We start from the raw sequence: 17,989 nt of genomic DNA, 5'->3' as shown, positions 1-17,989 counted from the left end.
TTTTATCTAAGTCCATGACATCTGCTACATTTTTTTATTAGCGCTAGAACAGTTTTATACGCGACATGTGAGAAACTTAGCTAAACAGAAATGAGTTACTGATTTTTTTCTAATTTTTTTTTTTACATTTTTTCACTACCAGGAATTTTCTGTCTATCACATGTGGTCTGAATAATCAGCAGTGGGAGCTGCAGACCAGAAGAAAGGTTTCATTCACAAATCTCAATGTGTTTGGCTGGAAATCATTTCTGATAATTGTTTTGGTTTTTATTTAAGTACATAAAATCAGAATATTTAGAGAAATATTATTATATACGTAGAAATAAATGAATATATGGAAATAACCAGCAACTACACACAAATTAGAAAGATATATATCAGCATTGTTATGGACTAATAGGTTATTTGTGAATCTACTACAATAAGAAATGAGAACCACTGGTCACAATCAGAAATAATGACCAGTGATCAGGTCCAGAGTGAGCTCCAACTGGGGAAGTCTTCTGTTGGACCTTTGAAGCCATGTTGTGTAGTGGGGCCATCACTATGTCAGAGGCTGGGCACACAAGAGGATCCTCTGTTACTTAGACCATGCCAATCTGACTCATTGTTACCATAGATGTCAATGATTCCATTGATTTTTGTGAGACTAAATTCTCCTACCAAAATTTTTATAGTAATAAAAACACCAAAACTTGATGAAACCCTAGGTTAATCATGGGAATTAAGCATTCACCATAACGGTCACGGCTTCATTAAGATGTAATTATTATTTTTATAAAAGTTTTCACATGTCAAGACACTCATTAAGAAATGGACGTACTAAGCCCCAGGTCGGGAAGCTTGAATGGACCCCAGACACTAGTGCAGCTGGCAGGATAGCATGTCGGGACCGAGGACATGGCAACGCAAGAATCTTGGGAATAGCAGGATGGATGAAGTGGAAGTCAGCAGGTAATGAAGCACAGTTGTGCACAGACGGTGGGGTATACCAAAGTAAAGTCTTGAACCTTAATCCTAAGACACCGGTGTGTGTCCTAATAGACCTTAAATAGGGTCATGGAGATGACAGCACAGAGTCACGCCAGACAAGCTGCAGAACCCAATGTGGAGCACAACAGAAGGCAGCAGACCAAGGTGAAGAAAGCAGAGCCAGGGATTCCCAGGAAAGGTATATAATAGATACATGTCAAAAGTATTGATAAGGAGGAGTATGAGTTCTGAGGCCCCCACTGATCGCTGAAAGATAAGAGCAAAAGTGCTCAATGCCCTGTGTCCTTTTGGCTTTACTCCGATTTCTTTGGATTGTCAAGTGTATGGACTCATATTTTCAATAAATCCTAACACTTTGCTCACATTTCCAAGTGGAGCCACTAGCCAAACTGATCACATCTGAAGGGGTGCAGCACTAAGCTGAGCTTCTGCCTCGTTTTAGCTTTTAGTAGAGTTGTTAGCACCTGGACTCTCACTGTTCGAAACGTCTAGAATGTCACCTATGACATATGACATATTGAAAGCTTACAAAATGATATTTGCAGTTAAAGAATGGAAGACAAGATTCTGGTGTGAACAGAGCCCTGGAACTCTGTGAGAGTCTCTGAGTCTCTGAACTCACAGCTCTGGTTTATATAGAAAGGGAATCATATCACATCCAGACTGGCTGGAAAAGTAGAAGTAGAAGAGTTGAAAAGCATGGTGGGATTACACGGAAACCATCCAAGTCAAAATCCTGCAAAAGTGGACAAATTTATCTTCATTTGTATTGACATATTTTTTAAAGGGAATCTGTCAGCAGGATTTTCCTATGAAATCTGAGAGCAGCATGATGTCGTTGTAGAGACCCTAATTTTAGCAATGGGTCACTTACTGGACTGCTTGGTGCAGTTTTCATAAAATCCTTATTTTTCTGATGTAGATATAGCAATGCTATGAATGGCGAGCTCTGTATAACCCCACCCACACCCCCGATTGGCAGTAAGATGCCAATAAGTGATGGGGCAGGGTTACACACATTAGCTGAACTGCTTGGCACACAACACTTAGCTGCTGAGCAAGCAACACATCCCTGGAATCAGGCTCTCCGTCTTTACATCGTGATTCTCTCAGAATAAATGGCAAAAACCTGTTGATAGATTCCCTTTAATACATTTTTCCATTGTGTATTTACGGTGATGGAATCCTGCTTTTCAGAACCAGAACTTTAAGAATACGGCACAGTAATGATGATCTATGATTGACAGCTCATTGCTATCTATGTACTGACATATTGTATTTCACTTCTACCTTTCATTTTATCTTTATTAATCTGTCTATCAATCTGTTTGGCACCAGTTGATCTTTTTTTGTGTATTGTCACTGTCTCCTAGCTTGGACCTGCACTACGTGATTAATATGAAAACATGAAACATTCCTTAAAGGGAACCTGTCACCACGTTTTTGGAAGATGGGATAAAAATAGCGTTAAATAGGGGCAGAGGTGGGCGTTACATTAGTGTGTGTGTTATGCGTTTATTACCCACCTAAGTTGCCGAAATAACTTTGCAAAGTCTCCGTTTTCGCCTGTCAATCAGGCTGGTCAGGTCGCATGGGCGTTGTCTTCCCCCAGATTTGGCGTAGTTTTCCGTTGGTGGCGTAGTGGTGTGCGCATGCCCAAAGTCCGGAATCCTCTTCCAGGGGATTTAAAATAGCGCGGTGTTCGTTATTGCATTGGTGATCGGTGGGCGCGGCCATCTTCCTTTGGCCGCGCGTGCGCAGAAGCGGCGCTCTGCTGGCCGCGGCTTCAGGAAAATGGCCGCCGCGATATCCATCTGCGCACGCGCGGCATCCCGCGGCCATTTTCCTGAAGCCGCGGCCAGCAGAGCGCCGCTTCTGCGCACGCGCGGCCAAAGGAAGATGGCCGCGCCCACCGATCACCAATGCAATAACGAACACCGCGCTATTTTAAATCCCCTGGAAGAGGATTCCGGACTTTGGGCATGCGCACACCACTACGCCACCAACGGAAAACTACGCCAAATCTGGGTGAAGACACCACGCCCATGTGACCTGACCAGCCTGATTGACAGGCGAAAACGGAGACTTTGCAAAGTTATTTCGGCAACTTAGGTGGGTAATAAACGCATAACACACACACTAATGTAACGCCCACCTCTGCCCCTATTTAACGCTATTTTTATCCCATCTTCCAAAAACGTGGTGACAGGTTCCCTTTAAATGTGAAGCTTTAAACCTAAAAGAAATGGCCTGGGATCAGAACTTTGTTTAATCCCCACATCCAGTAAATGTGAAGATTGGTTCCTGCAATATATATATTTCACAAGGTTCATTTAGCTTTTCTAAAGCACCCAGAAGACAAGCTAGTGGAGCATGCCTCAAGAGGAGAATAATGAGCTGTCAGGGAGTGCAGATTAGAAGCAATGCACCAGCTCTCCAAAATACTCAGCTATTCTCTTATCAAGCCTGTGGATATCAAAAAGACTTTTCATAGAATCCATGTATAACCGAGAAGGTAATGCAAACAAACACGCAGAGTGGGCTACATAATCCACTACCATTATAAATTTACTATTCCAGACATCTTGGAAATAAAAGCATATTTTATAAGCTTCTGAAAAAATAAATTATAGTTTCGTCCCAGTTTCCAGAATAAACTTTTTCTCTTCCAAATCCCTGATTTCTTTGGCTAGACAAACAAAAGTCAGCTTGTAAAGAAAAAATATTATTGGGAATACTAATCAGTGGCGATATTTGTTAGAGCTGAAATCTAGAACAATGACACAGTCTGTACGGTAAGGGTCAGAAAACCCAATATCCGCTAATAATTGTGCAATTCACAATCCTTGGGGAACATTAAAGTGCTAGAAGTACAACTATCCTCACATGTGCTTTCACAAATTCCCAGCCTCTCCAAAATTGAATTTGTTCACCAATGATATTTTTCTCTTTGGCCTCATGCACATGGTATGGATATGGAGCTTCTACAGACCATAGATCTCCATAGAGCTGAGTGTAGTCATTCCATGTGCTGCAATATGGCGTCTCCATACTCTGATACACACCCAAGGCTTCATAGTGGAGTATGCAATGGTACATGGCATCCAAAGGTCCAGTGGTGCCACATAGACTTGTTTCACATTAGATTATGGTTCTACCAAACTTCAGGGTTGTACGAAGTCAAGAATTTACCATTCCAGAGCTGGCCTTCCTACTATAACAAGAGATTGCAACCCTAGTCACCCAGTAGGGAATTTATCTTCGCGTCACCTAGTTTTCATAAAAGTAGACAATTAAAGAGAATCTGTCACTAGGTTTTCCCAATATAAAGTATGGACACCAACTTTAATACCTCTTTTAAAGCATTCTAGTAAACTGTATGTAAGTCCCCAAACTCCCCTGTATAGCACTAAAAGAAAGCTTTTAACATACCCACAGATGGTCCGATGGGCATTGCTGGTCTTGATCCAACGCCTCCTCTTTCGTCACAAGAGTTGTCCTCCTTCCCTTCTTCATGTGGATGATGCAACCTACATCATCCACACAGTGTCCCCTATCACGCTCCTGCACAGGTGTACTTCACTCTGCCCTGCTGAAGGCAGAGAAAAACCCTACCGTACACATGCACCGGCTTTACCTACGGGTCATCTGTGCCCTTTGGCCTTTCCTGGTGCACCACAGTCTTTGCAGCGAGAAGTACTCCTGCACAGGAGTACAATTGAGTGACACTGTGTGGATGACGCAGAAAGCGTCATCCAGGTGAAGCAGGGCAGGAGGATGGCGATTGTGGGAAGCGAGGAGGTGCCAGATCAAAACTAGAGACGCCCATGGGACTGGACAGCATGGTATGGAGGCATAATAAAATGGTTTTTTGTGCTATGCAGAGGGGACATACACACAGCTTACTAGAATGCTGTAAAAGACGCCTCAATGGTGGTTGTCACACTTTAAATTGGGAAAACCTGGAGACAGGTTCCCTTCAACTATTCTGTTCTGTTCCTTTCAAGTATGTCAGTTCTGTGTTTGTTGCCACAGAACACCAGGTGAAGGCTTAGGTATGAATGTCCGCGAAAGCTGTGGAAGCTAGCAAAGCAAATCTCTATCCTACCCTAATCCCTACACAACAAATATGATGTGCAAACAGACATTTTGCCCCCACCCTAAAGGAAAGTTGAAACTGTAACTGAGACACTTTGCATATTATTTTTTATATTTTTATATTAATTTAATGTAAAATACAAAGTTCTTGTACATGGACATTTTACACTAATTTAGCTGACATTCTTGCTATACCATCCACAGAATTCAGAACATATTGAATCAATTTGATCTATGACTAACTGTGGGGTTCAGCTTATTACTGTGTTCCAGGCTGACACAGCTCATCTTTTTTACAGGATTTATTTCTTGCCATTAGCTGTGTAGTAGAGAACGACACATTATGACAACCAGCACCTAACCTGAGTAAAGCAAGGGGATGCCAACAAGGACAAGGATCATGGTGAAGATGCACACAGTCAGAGCCCTCTTTTTCTACAAATCAGACTGATGTACAATAATGGTGGTTTGCATTACCCCTTCACCCCCAAGCCAGTTTTCAACTTCATGACTAGTCCAAATTTTACAATTCTGACCAGTGTCAATTTATGGGGTAATAACTCTGGAAGACTTCAACAGATTCTAATGATTCTGAGAAAGTTTTCTAGTGGCATGATAGTCTTAAAATTTGCTCGATATGATTTGCGTGAAAATACTGGAAATTTGATGAAAAACTTGACAGTTTGGCAATTTTTAAACTTTTAATTCTTATACCCTTAAACCAACGAGTTATGTTACACAATATAGTTCATAAATAACAATTAATAAATGCCAACTTTACATCTGCATCATTTTTTAACCAATTTTTTTTGTTAGGAAGTGACGGGTTAAAATTTGATCATCAATTTCTCTTTTTTCCAACAAAATTTACAAAACCATTTTTTAAAGGAACAAATCACATTTGAAGTGACTTTGAGGAGCCTATATGACATAAAATACTCAAAAGTAACACCATTCTAAAAACTGTACCACCCAAGTTTATGAACCCTTCAGGTGCTTCACAGGAACTAATGAAATGTGAAAAGAAAAAATTAACATTTTAATTTTTTTCACAAAAATTTAACTTTAGCCCCAAAGTTTCTATTTTCACAAGAGTAAAAGAGTACACTGATAGCACATATATGGGGGAAAACTACTGTTTGCCTGAACAGCAAGGCTCGGAAAAGAAGGAACACTGTTTCACTTTTTGAATGCAAACATGTTTGAAAACGAGAGGGGAAGCCATATCGCGTTTGGGGGTGCCCCTTATGTGCCTAAACCAGGGGTCTCAAACAGCATTCCTCGAGGGCCGCAAACCATGTGTTTTCAAGGTTTCCTTCGCATTGCACAAGGTGCTGTAATCATCATGTGTGTAGGTGATTAAATTATCACCTGTGCAGTACAAGAAAATCCTGAAAACATGACCTGTTTGCGGCCCCTGAGGAATGCAGATTGAGACCTCTGGCCTAAACAGTGGAAACCCCCACTAGATACTAAATGTATCTAGATGTGTGGTGATCACATTGATCACCAAAGTGCTTCACAGAAGTTTATAACGTAGAGTCGTGAAAATAAAATATCAGATTTTTCCCACAAAAATGTTCTTTTAGCCCCAAATTTTTTATTTTCTCAAGGGTAACAGGACAAAATGCACTGTACAATTAGTAGTGCAATTTCTCCTGAGTACCACAATATCCTACATGTGGAGGAAAATTACTGTTTGGGCACATGGCAAGGCTCGGAAGGAGTATTGGTTGAAATCATTAGCGGACGACATGTCGCGTTTGGAAAGCCCCTGGTGTGCGTAAACAGTGGAATTGTAGTTCCCAGAGCATTCTAGTGCCCAGTGCATTATGCCCAACTTGTGCTTCTGGAGACATGCACCCATAAATTAGGTAGGCTCTCATCAATACAGAAATGCTAAATATGTGGACCCTAACTGTGGTTTAGGCACACTGTGGAGCTCACAAGGGAGAGGCATATTTAGATTTGGGAGTGCAGAATTCTCTGGATTTCATTTGGGGAGCTGTGGAGCCATAGCTCTTTTACAGAGCCTTTGTAATACCAGTCATGTGGAAGCCCCCTATATTGCTATTGACAGATGACGGACCTTGCCTTTTTGTAGATTCATTTGTAGCTTTTTTGGGAACATTTTATAAGACATTTTTTATCACGATTATCCTGTGCTCTACACTGAGCACTTACATCTAGGGTTTCCATCTAAAATGATGTGATTCAGATGAAACCCTCGAGGGATCCATTCACTATAATGAAGCAGCAGGGTTACTCTGGACTCTGTCTGGCCTCTGTTCATCGGTGTCCTTCTTTTCAGAAGCGCGCAAAACTGTGATGGACCACGCTTTTTATGCACGCCTAAAAAGATGGACACCACTGGATCTCAGTGTCCTCTATTGTGACCCCATAAAGTAATAATCTCTCTTATTCTGACCCCAATATAGCAATAATATCCCCCTATTGGCCTTATTACAGTATTAATGCCTTGCATCCTAGCCCTAAAATAGTAATGATACTCTCCATTCGGTCCCCAAAACTGTAATAATGTACCCTATTCTGGCTCCCATTTAGTAATACTGTCCCCAATTCTGGCACCAATATAGTAACAATATCTTCTGGTAATTCTGGTAACATATAGTGATAATATTCACTATTCTGACCACAGTATAGTAATAATGTCCCATATTGTGGCCCCCATACAATAATAATTTTCTCCATTCTAGTTCCAATATAGTAATATTGCCCTGCCTTCTGGTCCCAAGCACAGTAATTATGTCCCATTTTCACGCCCCAATATAGTAGTAGTATCCACCATTCTGGCCTCTATACATATTGTCTTCCAGTTATAATGCCCTCAATTCCGGACCCTATATTGTAATATGTCCCATGTTTTGATCCTCATATACAGTATTTCTAATGTCCCATATTCTGGCTTCCATATAGTAATAATCTCCCCCATTCTGGGCCCATTATAGTCACATAAATTTCCCTCATTCTGGCCCCGATATTGTAATAATGTCCAATGTTCTGGCCCCTGTATAGTAATAATATTTCATATTCTGGTCCTCATATAGTAATAATGTCCGATTTTCATATTGCCTTGTATTCTGGCCTCATTATACATATAATGTCAGCAATTCAGGGACCAATATTGTAATATTGTTCCATATTCTGACCCCCATATGGTAATAATGTCCCGTATTCTGGCTTCCATATAGTAATAATTTTCCAAATTCTGACCCCTATATAGTATTAATGTCTCATATTCTGGTTGGATTGTCAAAATATAATGGACAGCACTGAAGATGTGATGGTATGTGCAGACGATCGGGACTTGGCAGCACTTTGGACGCAGAGTATGTCCGTCGCGTCCAAAGCGCTGCCGTCTATTGAACACAGGTGAATCCACATGTAATCACTGAACCGTGCGGATTCACCGTGTCCAATACATTGTAGGGTGAAATTTATCTTGCGGAGGCTCACGTCTCTGCAAGATAAATTGACATGCTGCGGTCTGGAGACGCGCCACATGTCGGTCTCTGCGGGTTATCCGCGGGCATCTCGGGACGTATAGTGGACATGGGATTTCTTGAAATCCCATGCACTGTGCTGTAACATCTGGATGCTGCGGGCTGGACGCTGCACAAGTACACAGCATCCAACCCACAGCGTTTACTGATCGTGTGCACAGTATTTGTGATTTTGACCCAGGATCCATCCTGCATCTATGGCTGTAATCTTTGGTTCTCCCAAAATATCTCTTTAAAGCATTTACACCTTAACACAGTAATTATGGTTTAGAGAAATCTCCTCCTCATGAATGATATTATGTAACTCATCGCATTTTCTAACTAATTGTTATAGCTTCACCCCCACAATCCCCGGAGTAACATTTTGCCAATTAGCCCGTGGTGACGAGGTAAGTGGGAGGCTGAAACTGCTCACGAAGTGAAACAATATTACAGGGAATTATTATGGTACAATCATAATACAGAAGACTCATTTGAGGGCACGTGGGAGTGCGATAAAGAAATTAGTCTTTTAATGGACACAGTGTGCCGCTGCTCCTGATTATCTCATTAGATTAGCTTGAACACTGTCACCAAATAATATATTATTCTATAGGGAATTTAAAATTTCGCATCGAGAAATATAAGTCCAAGTAATAGATTATTTGCAAATGAGTGATGGAGATTATTAGCAATATGGATAACAGATAATGAAAGGTGATCTTTACTCAGATTTCACAATACAAACTGCATAGGTTATTAAATAGATCACGTAGACCTGGAGAAGCTGGAGTACTTGCTTTATGTATCTCTATAATTCTTTTTGATTCACTAACAAAGTTCAAGGAGGCTTACAAATACTGATGTAAAATACTGACCAAATACTGATTGTGTGAACGTGGCCTAACAAGTGTTTAGCGCCAAAGCTTCTGGACTGTCAGCCCTGTTTGGGACTCGTTATTATTATTATTTGTTATGCTTTCCTTATATAGCGACTTCATATTTTGCAGCACTTTACAGACATCATCATCACTGTCCCTATTGGGGCTCACAATCTACATTCACTATCACTATGTCCTTGGAGTGTGGGAGTAGAACAACAAAAACACTGGGAGGACATACTGTGCAAGCACCTTGCAGATGTTGTCCTTGGTAGAAGGTGAACCAGAGACCTCGTCACTGCAAAGCAAGAGTGCTAACCCCTGAGCCACCATGCTGCCCTGCTTGCTTTCCTTGAGAATCAGTTCCCCTGCCTTCTAGAACCTAATTAGCTCTGGTGTTGTGTGTAGCAGATCCTGTGTCTTAGTAGACAGACCTGATTTTGATTTGGTTAATTTACTGATATTTCTCTTGCCTTACAGTTTTGTACCTACCGTACCACCTGGTTCTGACCCAGTTACCTCACTTTTTTTCTTTCCAGCTTGCACCATCGAACAGCAACTGACTCCATGGCTCCAGCCTAGGGGTCCCTGTGTAAGTCCAGATCCCTTTAAAGGGTTAAAGGGTGAAGGCCAAGGCAACCCATAGGATCTGAAAAATGGAGTCTGAAGCACCAAGTCTGTTCATGGTAGTCATCTTTAAAGCTTCCAAGTGAGCACCAAAGGTACCCAAATGACAGTATAACTGGCAAGAGCCATAAGTCAAAATATGGATACTGAATATTAATTCTGCCTTGGCCAACAATCGAAGCTGTAATATAGGGGACAGGCACTGGCATACATGTCACACATATGTGGATTTGGGTAGGAAAATTTTCACCTTATATGGGGCTACTAGCATCGGTCTCACAGGGGTTTTTGTCCTTCCTCTGGAACAACATGTTAGGAGATAGGTTGAACTCAATGTCTACTTTTAACCTGGAAAACTATGAGCTCCTCAGTGACCCTCCTCTTGTTAAGATCGTACATTGGCACAAGCTGCAGGGGTCCAGGGGTCAGTCAAGTTGGCTGGGCAGAGACTGAATACATAGGGGCTCCTGATCTCTCTCAACCTTTAGTTGGACTCATATAAAACTTATTTTAATATTAGGAGTATGCAACCATTCTGATTCGTATTTTCAAAATAAGCACACTAGTCTCATTGGGTCTAAGATATCAATTCAATAATATATTTATTATTTTTTCGTATATAGCACCATTAATTCCACAGCACTTTACAGACATCATCATCACTATCCCCATAATCTAAATTCCCCATCAGTCTTTGGATTGTAGGCGGAAACCGGAGCTCGCAGGGGAAACGAACGTAAACATGGGGAGAAATCCTCGCAGATGTTGTCGAGGGATCTGAATCCAGAACCCAAACAATTCAGGGCTGCAGTGATCATTGAGCCACCATGCTGCCCATAATCTGTGCAGTCTTTATTGTGAAATTTGGCACCAGGTTTTTTTTTTCCATGCTTTGGAGGAATTAAAAATAGTTTAGATACAGCACTCTCGTTATTTTTACATCAACTGTAAATTTTATTGCAAACTCAGTTAGTAAAGCAACTGAGAAATTAAAATCAGACACAAAATACAAATATATTACAAAAAAAAAAGATCAAACTCATCATTCCTTATAGCTGTCTACGAGAAAGAATCATAAGTGGCCATTAAAGCTAATTCTTATTTTTTTTTAATTGTTGCAATTAATAAGTATTGAAAAACATTAATTTGTAAAGCGCCATGGAATAAATGGCGCTATAAAAATGAATAATAATAATAATAATAATAATTAATTTTTAATCTTGCTTAAAAAAAGTCCCGCCATTTGTCATTTACCGCTCCCATGCTGACCTTTCCATGCCCATAGTAACAGATTACAAACACATTATTTCTATGGTGTTAATATAATATAAAGGTCATCAACATTACAGTCTATTTAATTTAATCCAATGGTGACATGAAATATCACGTTTACGTGGCTCCATTGTAACAGAATTGTATTTATGCTGCCAATTTTATGATGAAGAAGCGAGATCGGGCTAATTAGAAATGATTATTTATATTTGAAAAGCAACATTTAAATTAGAGAACACAAAATAAAATGCAATTACATATCCATTGTGTTGTGACCTAGGAATCCTTGGCTGGCAGATGCTCTTGGCATTAGGAATGCTCTTCTTGTTTTCACACTCTCTGGCTGTTTACTATTCCTTTCCACAGAACATTGACTTTGCTGGCTGTGAGAGGGGATGCTGGGGAATTAAGAGTCGAAAGTGTGTCCTCCAATGCTCCACACTCAGTCGCTCTCAGTAGAACGGGTCTTTCCAGATTGCAGAAATAGGTTTCACGCCCCAGTAATCTTTGGATGTTGGATGAAGCTTCCTGAGCGTAGTCACTTGGGCAGCACCATTAACATCGCCAGCTGATTTATAGCAAATAAGGAAAAGCAAGAGATGAGGCTCGACCAGCTCGCGAGAAGGAAATAAGGAAATTTCATCAGGTTATCATAAAGGGAATAAATTCCACTGAGCTTTTTCCTGAATACTCCCACTTTGGTGCCATCTCCGAAAATGCATTCGGTGATGGTGCCAAGGAAATTAATGAGATATTTCAGCACCTGAAGATAGGGGTGAGGACGCCCCCAGCCCTATCTATGACTGTCATTTTCTGCTCATGATTTCAAATTAAAGGCAAGAAACCTGGGGTTATATAGATATTGGTACTGGTATAAATGCTAATAAATTTAGGATTTCTGTTAATTTTCGATACTACTGTTGGAAATTATACATGGCATCTGTTGTGGCTCTGTATCAGGGCTTCTCTGTGGCCCGGAGCATCACATAATGGTGCTCTGGGTATCATTAGCAAAGTTAATTGTTGTGAATAAAATAAAGCATCGGCAGATTGTACAGCCCTGCTGTGTATTATCATATGATACATAATTGCACGATTGCGGGGTTTACAACTTTAGAATTTTCATTTTATCCAAATGGAGTGTCTGGTTTAAAAAACCTATTTACATTTAAAGAGAACACTGTACGATTTTGTAAAGTAAAGTAAAGACATGGCTTTAATAGCTCGGTAATACTGTTTACATTGATACCTTTCGTGAAGAAATCCACTTTGCTGTTATTCTTTAATCACCATTGGAAGTTTTCTGCTAATTAGATTTTGGTGCACAGAGGCCGGACTGTGCACTGGGTCTTTTCCTCCTTGTCTGTGATTCCCCGGCCCCTCTGCTTCCTTCAGACATTGAATGATCTGCCCCTCTGTTTGATATTTCAGCAGTGACCTGTCATTCAAAGATCTCAGGCAGGTGGAGGGGCTGGAGAATCACAGAAAATTAGAAAATCCAGTGCACATTGCCGCCTGTGTGCACCGATACCTAATTAGCAAAAAACTTAAAATGGTGATTAAAGAAAACCCAAAAAGCGGATTTCTTCACCAAAGTAATCAGTATTACAGCACCATTACAGCCATGTCTTTACTTTACATTACAAAATCATGCTGACAGGTTCTCTTTAAACTATTAGTGAATTCTCAGTTTATGGAAAGTCCACCTTTTGGCCAGAGTGGAGAGCACAATGCAGGAAACACATTGATTTCAAAGAATACTGTGTAATGCTTCATTTCCCCTGTGGTGATGCTACAGGGAAACTAAACACTGACTGCTGGTACACTGCTCGTCAAACAGTGCCCTTTTTGGGCCGGACATAAATTCCCAGGTCAGAGCATCCGCCTCTATCTCTCCTTCACGACGTTTGGTTCCTCCCATGGCATTTTTGTCTACTGGAGGTGAAGGGTCCCATATTCTTTGGCTCCAGTTGAACTCATTAGGCCAGGCCCTTTTCAGGGGAAGAGGCAAGTGACTCGAGGTACCCCTGTCTTCCTCTGCTTCTCCTTCCCTAGGGCTCTCACACATTTCTAAGGGTGCGCTTTACTGGCCACCTTTGGCAAGGTCAGTCTAGCTGATGTTGAATGACCTGATGCGGCAGTATCAATGAGGGCTGGCACTCGGTCTTCGGCAGGCATCCGATTCCAGTATTGGATATGGATCTCATGCTGGTAGAGCCCAACCTTGGGCTGGGATATCACCTGCTACTGCACAGGGACTGAAAGAGGAGTTGCCTGGCCTACGGTCACATCTTCCGGTTGGTCACCTCTTGCTGTGGCCTGGGGCTCACGAGGGGGAGCACTTCCTTTTCCATAGGAACTTTCATTGCGACTTCTCCGGCAACAGTGTTCCTGAGGTGAGCTGAATCCATCGCTGTTAGCACATCTGCTCCGGTCCTGTGCTGTGGACATAATAGCGCTGGCCAGTCACTGACCACACTTTTCATGCTCAACTGGCTCTGTCCTTCCAGAAGCGGTACTCGTGACATGACTGCCACTTCTTCCGTCACTCTCCATGACTCCACCTACTGTTTTGCCTCCACTTGATGTTTTTGACTTGATGGGTCACCTTTCTTTCTTGATCGCACCCCCTTCCACAACACTCCACCTCTTTTAGGCTAGTCCTTGGCTTGGTACACCTCACCTTCGATGTCATCACTCCGATGGGCTGGGCACATCTTTGCGCCTTCAAGCTCCATTCACTCCCACGATGGGCCGAACTTCTCCACCTCAGACCACAGGATGTCACCATCTTTGGATCCGCACTTCTGTCCACCATCTTAGGCTGCCGTCACACTAGCAGTATTTGGTCAGTATTTTGCATCAGTATTTGCAAGCCAAAACCAGGAGTGGGTGATAAATGCAGAAGTGGTGCATGTGGTTCTATTATCCTTTTTCTCTAATTGTTCCACTCCTGGTTTTGGCTTACAAATACTGATGTAAAATACTGACCAAATACTGCTAGTGTGACGGCAGCCTCAGAATTCGCAAAGCTGTCCGCCATCTTGGGGCTCATGACGTTGTACACCATCTTATCAGTGCCACAGGTATCAATTTCTCTGATTTCTCCATTCAAAAGGTTTGTATACTGCCACCTGCACCACTTGTAAGCTGGCAGTAGTCATGTGAGTGGGCCGCCCTTTCCACGCCAGGGCCAGTTACAAAGAATTGAGTGTTGTGGGTGTGCATGTGCAACATTACTCCTGAATCTACTAGATGTAGGGTCATATGTGTCCATGTGTGTCGTTATGAACCTGATTCAGTGAGTCCTTGCCTATAACAGTCCCAGGGGCCTTTCGTAGAAACATTGCTTCCTGAGCTTGAATGTTTATTTCAATGGATAGAGTGAAAAAAGTCACTGCCAGACTAACTTGTTTGTGAATAAAGAATTGATCATGTTAAATGCAACATATCTACCCAAATTTTGGTCATTGATGAAAAGTCAGGAGAACTCACTTTAGATCATCGGCTACTCTACTGTATATACAGCTTTTCATCTCTGAATTCAGAAGTCATGCCCACATTAATACACTGAAATGAGAGTGTAAAACCCCTGAATAACTACCTTTTAAGAACATTAGAGAAAGATATGTGATTGCATAAAGTGGAAAAATACTTTTCCAAGCTTCAAATTGATGGAAACTGTCCTACATTCAGCAGGATTCATGCTTATTGTTTGTCTATGTAAATGCTCAAAAATATTTCAGGCTTTCATTTTTTGCCATATTACACATAGTCATACCTAAACCTGATATATGACTGCAGTCTCTCATCGGTTACAGGCTCCAATATTGCATAGAAGGTAATACATTCCATTATGAGGTCATAACACCTGCAATGATAAATCTGTAGCGCAAAACACAATACAGACCTACAATTTATGGACTTAGTAAATTTGCTTATATTTCTGCCAGGACCTTCAAACACAAAATAGGTTTTTTTCCAGCTTTATTCAAAGTACTGAGTTCTATTATATACACACATATTACCGTTGAGATCTCAAACATAAACCACTAGCCATTTATTTATGCACAATTATCCCTTTATTCTGCAGGTAAAGCTGATATTAGCCGGATAATTGGTTAGAAATGAATCTTCAGAACTACTGAATACGCAAATACAAACTTCATTACATCACATAGCGTGAATTTCCAGTAATATAATGTTTCACCCATGATTAACTAGATATATAGTAAAGATATGTACTCCATCTCCTCTCTTCACACAGGTACAATCTCTACTTGCTGTCATCTGTTGCTTATCATCCTGCAACATTCCCTTTAATGGTACAATCTCTGCTTGCTATCATCTGCTCCTTATCATCCTGTAACATTCCCTTTAAGGGTATATAACAGTGCTTGCTGAATGTTTGCTAAATTCATTTGTTGCATTGTATTCAATACCTACTGCTGTATATCCATGGTGGGGGTCATTCTAGATGTTATCTGGTGCAAGGTGTTACAGCATATGGATGCAGCCAGGCCCAGCACCTTTGATCATCTAACCTCCCCGGTGTGCTAGCGAATTGCTAGTTTATCCCAAATCAGCTCCCACAGTCCCTCTCACCTGATCCTCTAATTAGTCCTATAAATTTAGTAGTATTCTAAGGGGTGCACGAATGTGGGGTCTTGCACGCATCTCCATGCAGCAAAAGTATCACTGCAGCTAAAGTATCGTGAAGCTGCAGTTATTTTCCACACTATGTATCTGTCTCTTTTGGGTGTCTGCTTGGGTAAGTACTTCCTATTACTTGGATCTATCTTTTCTATTAACCCATCTTACTCCTTCACCATGTTTACATATGCCCTTACAGTGTTTGCTCCACTAATCCTCACTCTCCTTCGCTATCCCCAAACCTCAGCACCCTCTAACTAAATAATCATCTCTCCTTCCCTCTTACCTACCCACCTGTCCTCCTCTGCTGACCTGCTCCTCAACCTCAAATCTGTCCTAATAAAATATAAAACAAGCCGCCCACTCTCCTCCCACCTGCTCTCCCTTTCTATGCTTCTCCTCACTGCTGGCAACATATCTCCCAATCCTGGACCACCACAGCTCATACCTCCCATTACTACCCCTCCTACTACTCCCTATCTAATATGAACTACCGCAATCTTTCCAACATAAAACCCGTGCTCCTGACGCCCACGCCCCTGCTCCCCCTCTCTGGAGCACTCTGGAATGCCTGCTCAATCTGCAATAAACTTCATGTGATTCAAGACCTTTTTCTTTCTCACAAGCATGCCTTCCTTGGCCTCACAGAAACATGGCGAACACCCTCTGACACCGCCTCCCCTGCTGCGCTGTGTTACGGTGGCCTACATTTCACCCACACCCCTCGCCCCGGCAACAGATATAGTGGAGGAGTGGGTCTTCTCATTTCTTCTAACTGCACCTTTAACCCTATCCCACCTCTACCATCCCTTATCCTCCCCTCTTTTGAAGTCCACACTGTCCGCATCTACTCTCCCTCCAACCTTCAAGTGGTCATCATATACCGACCTCTGGGCCCGGCCACTGCCTTTATTGATCAATTTTCCACCTGGCTTCTTCACTTTCTTTCCACTGGCATCCCCACTATCATCATTGGTGACTTCAACATCCCCAATGATACTCTTCAGTCAACAGCCTCCAAACTCCTGTCCCTTACTTCATCTTTTGGACCTGCTCAGTGATCCTCCTCAGCCACCCACACAGACTGACATACATTAAACCTGGTCTTCACCTGTCTCTGCTCTCTATCTAACTTCACCACCTCCCCGCTCCCTCTATCTGACCACCATCTGCTCACTTTTTCATCCCTGTCCTCCTCACCTTTCACCCATGTCCAGCAACATGCGCACCCCTGCAGAAACCTTGCACACCTAGACACGCACACGCTTTCTGACTCTATTCTACCCCTGGCATCCATATCCTCACTCCATGACACAGACAGTGCTACTGCTTTCTACAATGCCACTCTCGTATCAGCTATTGATGTGGTCGCCCCTCTCGTTCATGGTGGAGTGCGACGTATCAACAGACAACCCTGGCACAATGACACCACTAAAAAGCTCCGGCAAGTGTCCAGGGTTGCAGAGCGGCGTTGGAAGAAAACACATAATCAAGACGATTCACTGCATTCAAACAGGCAACACTCGCTTTCAAATCTGCTCTCACCTCTACTAAACAGGCATACTTCACAACCCTCATATCTTCCCTATCCTACAACCCCAAACAGTTATTCAAAAGTTTTAACTCCCTCCTCCACCCCCCACTGCCCCCTCCGATCTCCCTCATCTATGCTGAGGACTTTGCCACACGCTTTAAAAATAAGATCGACCAAACAAGGCAAGTCTTCATTGTTCAACCACCACAACCCCTTTGTATACCAGACCAATGCCCAAACCCCATAACCTCCCTATCCAACATCACTGAAGGGGAGCTTAATTGTCTCCTCTCCAAATCGCACCTCACCACCTGTGCGCTCGACCCTATCCCATCCCACCTCTTCCCCAACCTCACCGCTACTCTTATCCCATCCCTAACCCACCTCTTCAACCTACCACTATCTTCTGGTACCTTCCCTTCTGCTTT

Source organism: Ranitomeya variabilis, chromosome 6 (assembly GCF_051348905.1).
Source record: "Ranitomeya variabilis isolate aRanVar5 chromosome 6, aRanVar5.hap1, whole genome shotgun sequence".
Taxonomy (NCBI): domain Eukaryota; kingdom Metazoa; phylum Chordata; class Amphibia; order Anura; family Dendrobatidae; genus Ranitomeya; species Ranitomeya variabilis.
The sequence above is the reverse complement of the archived record's forward strand: the minus strand, read 5'-3'. Positions refer to the sequence as shown.